Source organism: Coregonus clupeaformis, unplaced genomic scaffold (genome assembly GCF_020615455.1).
Source record: "Coregonus clupeaformis isolate EN_2021a unplaced genomic scaffold, ASM2061545v1 scaf1908, whole genome shotgun sequence".
In the NCBI taxonomy this organism is placed as follows: domain Eukaryota; kingdom Metazoa; phylum Chordata; class Actinopteri; order Salmoniformes; family Salmonidae; genus Coregonus; species Coregonus clupeaformis.
Genome location: NW_025535362.1, coordinates 5,430 through 20,999, shown reverse-complemented (window position 1 = coordinate 20,999; position 15,570 = coordinate 5,430).

Here is a 15,570-nt window from a genome sequence, read left to right as displayed (position 1 = left end):
TGCATGTAAACATGCATCAGATTAAAACGTTCCTGGAAATTACTGTGTTATTTTATAATTTAACCCTTACAAAAAAAGATTGCAGTTTTGAAACTGCAATAAAAGTGCAGTAACTGCAGTCGACTGTGGTATTTTGGACGAAGTAATTGCAGAATAACTGCAGTGTACTGCAGTTGAACTGCAAAATTACTGAAGTAAAAGAAAACGTGTTATTTTGGACGCAGTATTTGCAACATACTGCAGTTATACTGCACTCTGACTGCAATATTTGTTTGTAAGGGAATCACCTGTTGAACAATTAAGATACTGTGTATGGGGAGAGAGAGAGATTTGTCAATTTGGCTTTTTACCAAATTACTGTATGACAGACCATGTATTCACCCTGCACACCGTAATTGACAAACAAACAAACCAAAACAAAGGCAAAGTCTTCTCATGCTTTGTTGATTTCAAAAAAGCTTTTGACTCAATTTGGTACGAGGGTCTGCTATACAAATTGATGGAAAGCGGTGTTGGGGGAAAAACATACATTATAAAATCCATGTAAAAAAATCCATGTAAACAAACAGTGTGCGGTTAAAATTGGCAAAAATCATACACAAAAAATGTATGCACGCATGACTGTAAGTCGCTTTGGATAAAAGCATCTGCTAAATAGCATATTATTTATTATTATTATTTAATCACACAATTTCATTCCATAGGGCCGTGGGGTGAGACAGATGCAGCTTGAGCCCCACCCTCTTCAACATATATATATCAACGAATTGGCGAGGACACTAGAATAATAATTAATAATAATTAGTCATTTAGCAGACGCTCTTATCCAGAGCGACTTACATGAGCAATTAGGGTTAAGTGCCTTGCTCAAGGGCACATCGACAGATTTTTCACCTAGTCGGCTCGGGGATTAGAACCAGCGACCTTTCGGTTACTGGCACAACGCTCTTAACCACTAAGCTACCTGCCGCCCATGTCTGCAGCACCCGGCCTCACCCTACTAGAATCTGAAGTCAAATGTCTACTGTTTGCTGATAATCTGGTGATTCTGTCTCCATCCAAGTAGGGCCTACAGCAGCACCTAGATCTTCTGCACAGATTCTGTCAGACCTGGGCTTTGACAGTAAATCTCAGTAAGACAAAAATAAGGTTCCAAAAAAGGTCCAGTTGCCAGGACCACAAATACAAATTCCTTGTAGACACCATTGCCCTACAGCACACAAAAAACTATACATACCTTGGCCTAAACATCAGCGCCACAGGTAACTTCCACAAAGCTGTGAACGATCTGAGAGACAAGGCAAGAAGGGCCTTCTACGCCATCAAAAGGAACATAAAATTCGACATACCAATTAGGATCTGGCTAAAAATACTTGAGCAGAGCAGAATTAGGCCGATACCCGCTAAATTATTCAATTCTACAACCACCTAAAAGGAAGCGATTCACAAACCTTCTATAACAAAGCCTTCACCTACAGAGAGATGAACCTGGAGAAGAGTCCCCTAAGCAAGCTGGTCCTGGGGCTCTGTTCACAAACACAAACAGACCCCACAGAGCCCCAGGACAGCAACACAATTAGATCCAACCAAATCATGAGAAAACAAAAAGATAATTACTTGACACATTGGAAAGAATTAACAAAAAAACAGCGCAAACTAGAATGCTATTTGGCCCTAAACAGAGAGTACACAGTGGCAGAATACCTGACCACTGTGACTGACCCAAACTTAAGGAAATCTTTGACTATGTACAGACACAGTGAGCATAGTCTTGCTATTGAGAAAGGCCGCTGTAGGCAGACCAGGCTCTCAAGAGAAGACAGGCTATGTGCACACTGCCCACAAAATGAGATGGAAACTGAGCTGCACTTCCTAACCTCCTGCCAAATCTATGACCATATTAGAGACACATATTTCCCTCAGATTACACAGACCCACAAAGAATTCGAAAACAATTCAATTTTGATAAACTCCCAATCTACTGGGTGAAAAACCACAGCAGCAAGATTTGTGACCTGTTGCCACAAGAAAAGGGCAACCAGTGAAGAACAAACACCATTGTAAATACAACCCATATTTATGTTTATTTATTTTCCCATTTGTACTTTAACTATTTGCACATTGTTACAACACTGTATATAGACATAATATGACATTTGAAATGTCTTTATTCTTTTGGAACTTCTGAGTGTAATGTTTACTGTTAATATTTATTGTTTATTTCACTTTTGTTTACTATCTACTTCACTTGCTTTGGCAATGTTAACATACGTTTCCCATGCCAATAATGCATCCTGTAGCACTAACTCCAAAAAGTTTTGGGACACTGTAAAGTCCATGGAAAATAAGAGCACTTCCTCCCAGCTGCCCACTGCACTGAGGCTAGGAAACACTATCACCACCGATAAATCTACAATAATCGAGAATTTCAACAAGCATTTTGCTACGGCTGGCCATGCTTTCCACCTGGCTACCACTACCCCGGCCACCAGCTCTGCACCCTCCGCTGCAACTTGCCCATGCCCCCCCCGCTTCTCCTTCACACAAATCCAGACAGCTGATGTTCTGAAAGAGCTGCAAAATCTGGTCCCCTACAAATCATCTGGGCTAGACAATCTGGACCCTTTCTTTCTAAAACTAGCCGCCGAAATTGTCGCAACCCCTATTACTAGCCTGTTCAACCTCTCTTTCGTAACGTCTGAGATCCCCAGAGATTGGAAAGCTGCCGCGGTCATCCCCCCTCTTCAAAGGGGGTGACACTCTAGATCCAAACTGTTACAGACCCATATCCATCCTGCCCTGCCTTTCAAAAGTTTTTGAAAGCCAAGATAACAAACAGATCACCGACCATTTCGAATCCCACCGTACCTTCTCCGCTATGCAATCCGGTTTCCGAGCTGGTCATGGGTGCACTTCAGCCACGCTCAAGGTCCTAAACGATATTATAACCGCGATCGATAATAGACAGTACTGTGCAGCCGTTTTCATTGACCTGGCCAAGGCTTTCGACTCTGTCAACCACCGCATTCTTATTGGCAGACTGAATAGCCTTGGTTTCTCAAATGACTGCCTCGCCTGGTTCACCAACTACTTCTCTGATAGAGTTCAATGTGTCAAATCGAAGGGCCTGTTGTCTGGACCTATGGCAGTCTCTATGGGGGTGCCACAGGGTTCAATTCTTGGGCCGACTCTTTTCTCTGTGTATATCAATGACGTCGCTCTTGCTGCTGGTGACTCTCAGATCCACCTCTACGCAGACGACACCATTTTGTATACATCTGGCCCTTCATTGGACACTGTGATAACAAACCTCCAAAACGAGCTTCAATGCCATACAACACTCCTTCCGTAGCCTCCAACTGCTCTTAAACACTAGTAAAACTAAATGCATGCTCTTCAATCGAACGCTGCTTGCACCCGCCCACCCGACTAGAATCACTACTCTCGACGGGTCTGACCTAGAGTATGTGGACAATTACAAATATCTAGGTGTCTGGTTAGACTGTAAACTCTCCTTCCAGACTCGCATTAAGAATCTCCAATCCAAAGTTAAATCTAGAATCGGTTTCCTATTTCGCAACAAAGCCTCCTTCACTCATGCTGGCAAACATGCCCTCGTAAAACTGACTATCCTACCGATCCTTGACTTCGGCGATGTCATTTACAAAATAGCCTCCAACACTCTACTCAGCAAATTGGATGTAGTCTATCACAGTGCCATCCGTTTTGTCTCCAAAGCCCCATATACTACCCACCACTGTGACCTGTACGCTCTTGTTGGCTGGTCCTCACTACATATTCGTCGCCAAACCCACTGGCTCCAGGCCATCTATAAATCACTGCTAGGCAAATCCCCGCCTTATCTTAGCTCATTGGTCACCATAGCAACACCCACTCGTAGTATGCGCTCCAGCAGGTATATCTCACTGGTCATCCCCAAAGCCAACACCTCCTTTGGCCGCCATTCCTTCCAGTTCTCTGCTGCCAATGACTGGAACAAATTGCAAAAATCTCTGAAGCTGGAGACACTTATCTCCCTCACTAACTTTAAGCATCAGTTGTCAGAGCACCTTACCGATCACTGCACCTGTACACAGCCCATCTGAAATTAGCCCGCCCAACTACCTCATCCCTATATTGTTATTTATTTTGCTCATTTGTACCCCAGTATCTCTATTTGCACATCATCTCTTGCACATCTATCATTCCAGTGTTAATACTAATTGTAATTATTTTGCACTATAGCCTATTTATTGCCTTACCTCCATAACTTGCTACATTTGCACACACTGTATATATATTTATTCCTGTTGTATTTTTGACTTTGTTTTGTTTTACCCCATATGTAACTCTGTGTTGTTGTTTTTATCGCACTGCTTTGCTTTATCTTGGCCAGGTCGCAGTTGTAAATGAGAACTTGTTCTCAACTGGCTTACCTGGTTAAATAAAGGTGAAATAAAATAAAATAAATAAAAATAAAGCCCTTCAATTGACATTGAATTGAGAGAGTGAGTGAGAGAGAGAGAGAGCGAGAGAGGGAGCGAGAGAGAGGGAGGGAGCGAGAGAGAGAGAGGGAGGGAGGGAGGGAGCAAGAGAGAGAGAGAGAGAGAGAGAGAGAGAGGAGAGAGAGAGAGAGAGAGTGAGGGAGCGAGAGAGGGAGAGAGGGAGAGAGGGAGAGAGAGAGAGAGAGAGAGGTGAGGGAGGGAGCGAGAGAGGGAGAGAGGGAGAGAGAGAGAGAGAGAGAGAGAGAGAGGGAGGGAGAGAGAGTGAGGGAGGGAGCGAGAGAGGGAGAGAGGGAGAGAGGGAGAGCGAGAGAGAGAACAAACTACCTGTGTGCTGCCAGTAGGGAGGGAGAGAGAAAGGAGTTGTAAGGACGCTCTATCACTCCCATTGTGCTGTTAACCACAGGTCGACCAGGGAAACTTTACAAATACACACACGCTTCACATCCGGAAACCCAACACACTGCTGCCACGTCGTGTGTGTGTTACATCATGCCTGTTCACCTTGACCCTGGATCCAGTCCAGTTGGTTTGTTTATTCTAAAAGATGAATCCTCTCATTTATCAACACAGTCCACACAGAGCTCTATAGCCCCCCCTCTACCCTGCCCGGGATCCTGACAAAACCACACAAGCTCATTAATGATGGTCACATTTAATAACACAAACACAAATGTATTTAATGAATAAGTAAAGGAATAGAAGGTGCTCAACCAAAATTCATGAGAGCATTTGGAAGGAATAGGAACACATCAATAGGAATATTGAATGAATACAAAAATACTTAACGAATGTCACGTTATGATAAATGTACTGGACTGGGTGTATTTGAAAAGACCAATGAACTGAGTCCCTATTCAGAGGGAGGCTTGTCTGTTGGTCTCCAGAGCAGTTATTTCCTCAAGGAAGTAGAAGCTGTCCCTATTCACTGATCTAGGGTCAGGTCTACGGTATTACATCCCCCTAATGGTTAGGACTGGGGAGTAAAGTAATCTGGTCCTAGATCTGTGATTAGGGGCGACTTCTACCACTGCTGTAATACCCCATCAGGCCTGATCTGGCAAAGCTCCTCATTAAAACTGATTTCAGAGGACAGAACCATAAATCTCAATCTCATCTGAGCTTCAGCTTGCCTGACCTCACTCACAGCCAAAAACTGATCCAAGTCTTACCGGCTTCAGCTGCTTTCACTTACTACCTGAGAGAAGGCTTTCTCTGCATATCTCTACATCGCTGATATCTCTATGCCTATATTTACATTTACATTACATTTTAGTCATTTAGCAGACGCTCTTATCTCTGATATCTGTCTTCACGATGTTCTAATGTTTGATTATGATGTTTGGTATGACACTGTGTGGACAATAACTTCTCAATTTCTATGGTCAGTTTCCATTCTATTCTGTGGAACGTGGAGAGAGCTTGTCTGAACCAGACTACACCACAACTGCTGCTAGCCCTCAAGATAAGGTTAAGCTTTAAAATCAAATCAAATCAAATCAAATCAAATGTTATTGGTCACATGCGCCGAATACAACAGGTGCAGACATTACAGTGAAATGCTTACTTACAGCCCTTAACCAACAGTGCATTTATTTTAAACAAAAAAGTAAGAATAAAACAACAACAAAAAAGTGTTGAGAAAAAAGAGCAGGAGTAAAATAAAGTGACAGTAGGGAGGCTATATATACAATAGGAATAAAGTGACAGTAGGGAGGCTATATATACAGGGGGGTACCGTTGCATAGTCAATGTGCGGGGGCACCGACTAGTTGAGGTAGTTGAGGTAATATGTACATGTGGGTAGAGTTAAAGTGACTATGCATAAATACTTAACAGAGTAGCAGCAGCGTAAAAAGTATGGGGTGGGGGGCAGTGCAAATAGTCCGGGTAGCCATGATTAGCTGTTCAGGAGTCTTATGGCTTGGGGGTAGAAGCTGTTGAGAAGTCTTTTGGACCTAGACTTGGCACTCCGGTACGCTTGCCGTGCGGTAGCAGAGAGAACAGTCTATGACTAGGGTGACTGGAGTCTTTGACAATTTTGAGGGCCTTCCTCTGACACCACCTGGTATAGAGGTCCTGGATGGCAGGGAGCTTTGCCCCTGTGATGTACTGGGCCGTACGCACTACTCCTCTGTAGTGCCTTGCGGTCAGAGGCCAAGCAGTTGCCATACCAGGCGGTGATGCAACCAGTCAGGATGCTCTCGATGGTGCAGCTGTAGAATTTTGAGGATCTGAGGACCCATGCCAAATCTTTTAGTCTCCTGAGGGGGAATAGGCTTTGTCGTGCCCTCTTCACGACTGTCTTGGTGTGTTTGGACCATGATAGTTCGTTGGTGATGTGGACACCAAGGAACTTGAAGCTCTCAACCTGTTCCACTACAGCCCTGTCGGTGAGAATGGGGCGTGCTCAGTCCTCTTTTTTTCCTGCAGTCCACAATCATCTCCTTTGTCTTGGTCACGTTGAGGGGAGAAGTTGTTGTCCTGGCACCACACGGCCAGATCTCTGACCTCCTCCCTTAGGCTGTCTCATCGTTGTCGGTGATCAGGCCTACCACTGTTGTGTCGTCGGCAAACTTAATGATGGTGTTGGAGTCGGTGCCTGGCCATGCAGTCATGGGTGAACAGAGAGTACAGGAGGGGACTGAGCACGCACCCCTGAGGGGCCCCCCGTGTTGAGGATCAGTGTGGCAGATGTGTTGTTACCTACCCTTACCACCTGGGGGCGGCCCGTCCAGGAAGTCAGGATCCAGTTGCAGAGGGAGGTGTTTAGTCCCAGGATCCTTAGCTTAGTGATGAGCTTTGAGGGCACTATGGTGTTGAATGCTGAGCTGTAGTCAATGAATAGCATTCTCACGTAGGTGTTCCTCTTGTCCAGGTGGGAAAGGGCAGTGTGGAGTGCGATAGAGATTGCATCATCTGTGGATCTGTTGGGGCGGTATGCAAATTGGAGTGGGTCTAGGGTTTCTGGGATTATGCTGTTGATGTGAGCCATGACCAGTCTTTCAAAGCACTTCATGGCTAAGCAGACGTCAGTGCCACGGGTCGGTAGTCATTTGGCAGGTTATCTTAGAGTTCTTGGGCACGGGGACTATGGTGGTCTGCTTGAAACATGTTGGTATTACAGACTCAGTCAGGGACATGTTGAAAATGTCAGTGAAGACACTTGCCAGTTGGTCAGCACATGCTCGGAGTACACGTCCTGGTAATCCGTCTGGCCCTGCGGCCTTGTGAATGTTGACCTGCTTAAAAGTCTTACTCACATCGGCTACGGAGAGCGTGATCACATAGTCGTCCGGAACAGCTGGTGCTCTCATGCATGCTTCAGTGTTGCTTGCCTCGAAGCGAGCATAGAAGTGGTTTAGCTCGTCTGGTAGGCTTGTGTCACTGGGCAGCTCGCGGCTGTTTACTGTTTCCTATTAAAGTACAGACCTCTAGTGTGATAATACCCATACATGACAGATACCAGAGAGATGTAATCTCTCTTTCTCTCCCTCCCTCCCTCCCTCCCTCCCTCTCTCTCTCTCTCTCTCTCCCTCCCTCCCCCCTCAGGGAGTGGAAACTCATGACTCATTCATTTCCCCTCTGGCCAGAGTTTCGTTACGGCAACCAGATCCAACGCTACACACACATTACGAAAGACAGAACCAACACCTCCCACACACACTACGGCTGTGAGATCTTACACTCCACTCTGCCACAGGAAACCCAGAGAGGAATGTAGTCACTCATGACATCATCCTGCAGGCACAGAAACTGGATCTAATTAGAGGATGTCATACACACACACACACACACACACAGACAGAAAGAACACACACAGCACACCCACACACTCCTGTAGAATCCTTCCAACTACACTGAACAAAAAAATAAACCCAACATGTAAAGTGTTGGTCCCATGTTTCATGATCTGAAATAAAATATCACAGACATTTTCCATATGCACAAAAAGCTTATTTCTCTCAAACGTTGTGCACAAATTGGTTTACATCCCTGTTAGTGAGCATTTCTCATTTGCCAAGATAATCCATCCACCTGACAGGTGTGGCATGTCAAAAAGCTGATTAAACATCATGATCATCATGATTACAAAGGTGCACCTTGTGCTGGGGACAATAAAAGGCCACTCTAAAATGTGCAGTTGTCACACAACACAATGCCACAGATGTCTCAAGTTTTGAGAGAGCGTGCAATTGGCATGCTGACTGCAGGAATGTCCACCAGAGCTGTTGCCAGATAATTGTATGTTCATTTCTCTACCATAAGCCACCTCCAACGTCATTTTAGAGCATTTGGCAGTACGTCCAACCGGCCTCACAACCACAGACCACGTGTAACCACGCCAGCCCAGGACCTCCACATCCGGCTTCTTCACCTGGGGGATCGTCGAGACCAGCCGACCGGACAGCTGATGAAACTGTGGTTTTGCACAACCAAAATATTTCTGCACAAACTGTCAGAAACCATCTCAGGGAAGCTCATCTGCGTGCTTGTCATCCTCACCAGGGTCTTGACCTGACTGCAGTTCGACGTCGTAACCGACTTCAGTGGACAAATGCTCACATTTGATGGCCACTGGCACACTGTGCTCTTCACGGATAAATCCCGGTTTCAACTGTACCGGGCAGATGGCAGACAGAGTGTATGGCGTTGTGTGGGCGAGCAGTTTGCTGATGTCAATGTTATGAACAGAGTGCCCCATGGTGGCAGAGGGGTTATGGTATGGGCAGGCATAAGCTACGAACACGTTTGCATTTTATCGATGGCAATTTGAATGCACAGAGATATCGTGACGAGATCCTGAGGCCCATTGTCGTGCCATTCATCTGCCGCCATCACCTCATGTTTCAGCATGATAATGCACGGCCACATGTCGCAAGGATCTGTACACAATTCCTGGAAGCTGAAAATGTCCCAATTCTTCCATGGCCTGCATACTCACCAGACACGTCACCCATTGAGCATGTTTGGGATGCTCTGGATCGACGTGTATGACAGCGTGTTCCAGTTCCCGCCAATATCCAGCAACTTCGCACAGCCATTGAAGAGGAGTGGGACAACATTCCACAGGCCACAATCAACAGCCTGATCAACTCAATGGGAAGGAGATGTGTTGCGCTGCATGAGGCAAATGGTGGTCACACTAGATACTTTTTAAAAAGGTATCTATGACCAACAGATGCATATCTGTATTTCCAGGCATGTGAAATCCATAGATTAGGGCCTATTGAATTTTTCAATTGACTGATTTCCTTATATGAAATGCAACTCATTAAAATCTTTGAAAATACTGCATGTTGCGCTTATATTTTTGTTCAGTGTATATAAGGACCTGCCCGTATCACTGTCGCTATGGGAATGCCTTTTGAACCCAAGGCGAGTTCAAAGGGCATGCTGCTATCAGCTGCATCAATAACAATGTGCGGACAGAATCACACTACTGTGATCTGGATTAATTTCCACTTGAACAGGGTACACTACAACGTTGTACTTGCTAGGGAAAGGATACATTTCCTTTTGAATAGAGTACACTACAACGTTGTACTTGCTAGGGAAAGGATACATTTCCTTTTGAACAGAGTCCACTACAACTTTGTACTTGTTGAACAGACGTGTATTGTCACGCATTGTTTAGACCTGATGTGCTGATAAATGCATGATGTTGAGACTGATTGCTCTTCTTGGAACAATGCCATTGATTACACCATAAGCTTACCTTGGGGAACAATAAAGTTATTGAATTCAATTCAGTACAGCTATAGATACTGCACATGAACTACATGGAGTAAAGTGAAGACAACAGAGAGGGTCAGCGTATGTAAAAACATTTATTGGTTGAGGACGTATTATAGTTTACATGGCCTTTTTTACCAGGCTTGGTGGTTAATAATATTAACAGTACAGCTTCGTACTTCCTCTCCTCTTTAGTCCAGACGTGGAGCTTCACCATACAAAAACCTCCCTCCGAATGAGTGGCTTTACATTTACGTGATTCATTCACACACAGGAGTGTGTGTGTGTGTGTGTGAGTGAGATTGTGTGGAATGTGTGCGAGGGTAAACATTTTGAGATGGCCATCGATAATAATATACATGATTAAAGATCAGAGTATTATCGACAGGGCCAGGTTATATAATAGCATGGTTTCCACCCTATGGGCCATGGTCAAAAGTAGTATACTATATAGGGAATAGGGTACCATTTGGGACACAGACATTATAGTATAGCAGACAGCATCACTCCAAATAACCTTAGTCAACCAATCACAACTCTCTATCCCACCCACAGAATCAAGGCTGGCTGGCTGGTTCACCAGATATGAATAAGAAATGAAACATGACCATAGTATTGGTCCCGACAAACAACATGATCACAACATGTGATGACTTCCTACACCAGATTACCACGTTAACAACACATAGGGCCAGTTTCCTGGACATCAGTTCTGGTCCAGTAGTAGGTTTAATGTGTGTCCAGGAGGCCAGCCTGTAATTAACCAATAAGGCCCGAGGGGGATGTGGTATATGGCCAATATACCACGGCTAAGGGCTGTTCTTACACTCGACGCAACACGGAGTGCCTGGATACAGCCCTTAGCCGTGGTATATTGGCCATATATCACAAACCCCGAGGTGCCTTATTGCTTTTATAAACTGGTTACCTACGTAATTAGAGCAGTATAAATAAATGTTTTGTCATACCCGTGGTATACGGTCTAATATACCACGGCTGTCAGCCAATCAGCATTCAGGGCTTGAACCACACAGTATGTAATTCTCTAAGAGTCAACATCAGGCTGTATTTGGTCTGTTTTCCAGCAGGCTAGTGTTCTCAGGAGAATACAGCGGGGTTTAACACAGCATGCTTTCTTACATAATGAGTAGCATGCCACAGCTAGGACCCTGTTTCAGAGCACTCAGTGTGTGGTGTGGTGTAGTGTGTAACTCTCTCATTGCCATGTCATTCCTTCACACCGATACTGCTCCTCTGACGGCCATATTTTCTTGTTCATCACCGTCAACAACAGCAGCCCAGCAGAGAGAAGGAACATAGTGCACATCAAATGATGACATTGTGCACATAACATGACACTGTGCACACGAATGACAGAATATATATATAATCAACCCACATGCTGTTTTCTGTCTAATCTGGTCTACTGAAATGGAGTTGTATCTCCTCACAAGTCCAGTATGTATGTAAGCGCTGCATACTAGTCTTTGGCATGGTTCAGTATCGGAGAAGCCCATTGGTTGAGCTGACGTTTACGCCAGACCAATAACAGGACAGCAGAACATCAAGTAAATGCTTCATCATCATGACTTAAAAACCTCATCATATTTACTTGGTCAATTAACATCTACATCTGTTTTCCCAGTGACATAAGAGGGACACACAATAATCCCATTAAATCTGAGTAAGTCTGAAAGAGAACGACAGTATTATCAATTGTAAGACTTTTTAAATTCTTTAAGACTTTAAATTCTTTAAGACAGTATTAAGACATCTATAAACGTTCTTTAGGGCTCGAGGCGTTTTCAGAGAGAGGCAGCTGTTCTCATACACTCCTCAGAGTACACTACAGCTACACCAACCAATCACATCCACCCCAGGAGGCTAACGGACAGCCCTTCCAGGACAACCAACCACATCCACCCCAGGAGGTTAACAGACAGCCCTTCCAGGACAACCAACCACATCCACCCCAGGAGGCTAACAGACAGCCCTTCCAGGATAACCAACCACATCCACCCCAGGAGGTTAACAGACAGCCCTTCCAGGATAACCAACCACATCCACCCCAGGAGGTTAACAGACAGCCCTTCCAGGATAACCAACCACATCCACCCCAGGAGGTTAACAGACAGCCCTTCCAGGATAACCAACCACATCCACCCCAGGAGGTTAACAGATAGCCCTTCCAGGATAACCAACCACATCCACCCCAGGAGGTTAACAGACAGCCCTTCCAGGATAACCAACCACATCCACCCCAGGAGGCTAACAGACAGCCCTTCCAGGTGAACCAACCACATCCACCCCAGGAGGTTAACAGATAGCCCTTCCAGGATAACCAACCACATCCACCCCAGGAGGTTAACAGACAGCCCTTCCAGGTGAACCAACCACATCCACCCCAGGAGGCTAACAGACAGCCCTTCCAGGATAACCAACCACATCCACCCCAGGAGGTTAACAGACAGCCCTTCCAGGTGAACCAACCACATCCACCCCAGGAGGTTAACAGACAGCCCTTCCAGGATAACCAACCACATCCACCCCAGGAGGCTAACAGACAGCCCTTCCAGGTGAACCAACCACATCCACCCCAGTAGGCTAACAGACAGCCCTTCCAGGACAAAGCATCTGTACAGAGGGAGTGTCAGCTAATGCTAGAATATAAAGGAAAAGTCTCAGTTCTCTTATAGAAGAGGGAACACCTGCTCAGAGCCCTAGAGAAATGGTTCCACGTCCTTTCTAGAGAAGGGCAGAACCAGTGTTTCTAGCCAGGACCCAGTTTTACATCGTGTCCCAAGGGGAGTCTGCTACAGGTGACCAGTGGTCCTGACTTTCTCCCCCTTGTCTAGGAAGCGCTGATGTAGAGATCAGAGCCAAGAGCTTTTCAGAACAAAGAGATACAGCAGTCTAGCTAGGGAGGCCTGTCCCATACCACATCAGGGGATAGAGGTCAGAGGAGCTCTACGTGGGTAGTATGTTTAAGCCCATGGTTACTTGGTTAGGTTACGGTACTGTTCATCTTGCTCTAAGCACAGTAAAAAAAACAACAACAACACAGTTAAAACAGAAAATAAATCATACAGATATCAGCTCAGATGAAGAAAAAAAAGAAAGCGCCTGAAATGAACCAACTAAAACTAAACAATAGGATGTATAGCTGTAGTTCTAACAACAACAACAACAACAATAACAATAATAATAATAATAATAATAATAATAATAATAATAACAACGTGTGTATAGATATGTAGGTACTACAGGAGAGGGCTATTCCAGTTATTTCTCTTCTTCTCAGATAGATGATGTTGGATGTGTCTCAAATGGCACCCTAATTCTCTATAGTGCACGATCACGTCCCCATAGGGCCCTGGTCAAAAGTAGTTGCACTATGTAGGGAATAGGGTGCCATTTGGGACTCAGACCCTGTCTGGTTGAGGGCGCCTTGCTCCGGTTTTGGCACAAGACTTTAAACGTCCACACGCACGTCACGGTGAGATGAGATCAGGGGATTGGCTGAAAATTATTCCACACGGCGAGATGAGACGACGGGATTGGCTGGGAGGCACGACAGGCTCCGCCCCCTACTGGTCCCCCTCCACTCGCCTCTTGCGGACTAGAGAGAAGACAGGAAGAGGAGCAGAGGAGAGAAGAAGATGACAATGAGGAACTGTACAGCGAGATACAGACTTGACCAAAACAACATGGTGATCATGCTGGTCAGAAGAGACAGAGATAGTCCAACCCTATGATTTTAAAGTGCATACCACAGAGTAAAACCAGCCCTTTTTATGCTAATTAAGAAGTAAAACCAGCCCTTTTTATGCTAATGAAGAAGTCAAACCAGCCTTATGCTAATGAAGAAGTCAAACCAGCCTTATGCTAATGAAGAAGTCAAACCAGCCTTACTTTTCCTCAGCCAACAAGACGAGTTACGAACAGCAAAATCACTAGCCTATATCAATCTACTATAGTAGAAATGTTGACCTATTCTATTGGTCAGCTTGTCAGAGAAAGAAATGGCCTATTCCAAACTGACTCTGGGACAGCTGTGGGACAATAGATTCCACATTCATCCAACCAGTGGGCCTCGGCTACATAAAACAACTCATAAAAGCAAATGAGTCTGATGCAACAGATCAGAACGTTTAGCAGAACACGTTGATACATTATTATTTCTTCACGTTATATAAGCGCAGCAATCCGCACAAGGCATGTTTGTTCCATAAAGCAATTAGCGGGAAAACACTTGTCAAAAATCACACCGCACACGCAATCGGTTTCATGTGACAGGGATTAAAATATCAGTTCGAAATTTAGAAAGAGGGGCGATCTAAGACAACTAGCATGGGTCGCTAATATGACTAGGATTGTGCCTGGCTACTGGACAATGAAAGAAAGTTATAAAATAATTTCCTCCACAGATATGGTCTGATTTTGGCTACTTTGAAGCAAGGTAAGACATGCGTCATAATATGTAGTGCAACGTTCAGGTTGCAAACAATTACGTTTATGTTTTCAAAATGCACACTGCCTCCAGCTTATTGCAGAGTGGTGTGTGACGCGGTGATGAAGCCGGCCTCCAGCTTATTGCAGAGTGGTGTGTGACGCGGTGATGAAGCCGGCCTCCAGCTTATTGCAGAGTGGTGTGTGACGCGGTGATGAAGCCGGCCTTCCAGCTTATTGCAGAGTGGTGTGTGACGCGGTGATGAAGCCGGCCTCCAGCTTATTGCAGAGTGGTGTGTGACGCGGTGATGAAGCCGGCCTTCCAGCTTATTGCAGAGTGGTGTGTGACGCGGTGATGAAGCCGGCCTCCAGCTTATTGCAGAGTGGTGTGTGACGCGGTGATGAAGCCGGCCTCCAGCTTATTGCAGAGTGGTGTGTGACGCGTGATGAAGCCGGCCTCAGCTTATTGCAGAGTGGTGTGTGACGCGGTGATGAAGCCGGCCTCCAGCTTATTGCAGAGTGGTGTGTGACGCGGTGATGAAGCCGGCCTTCCAGCTTATTGCAGAGTGGTGTGTGACGCGGTGATGAAGCCGGCCTTCCAGCTTATTGCAGAGTGGTGTGTGACGCGGTGATGAAGCCGGCCTCCAGCTTATTGCAGAGTGGTGTGTGACGCGGTGATGAAGCCGGCCTTCCAGCTTATTGCAGAGTGGTGTGTGACGCGCTGATGAAGCCGGCCTTCCAGCTTATTGCAGAGTGGTGTGTGACGCGGTGATGAAGCCGGCCTCCAGCTTATTGCAGAGTGGTGTGTGACGCGGTGATGAAGCCGGCCTCCAGCTTATTGCAGAGTGGTGTGTGACGCGGTGATGAAGCCGGCCTCCAGCTT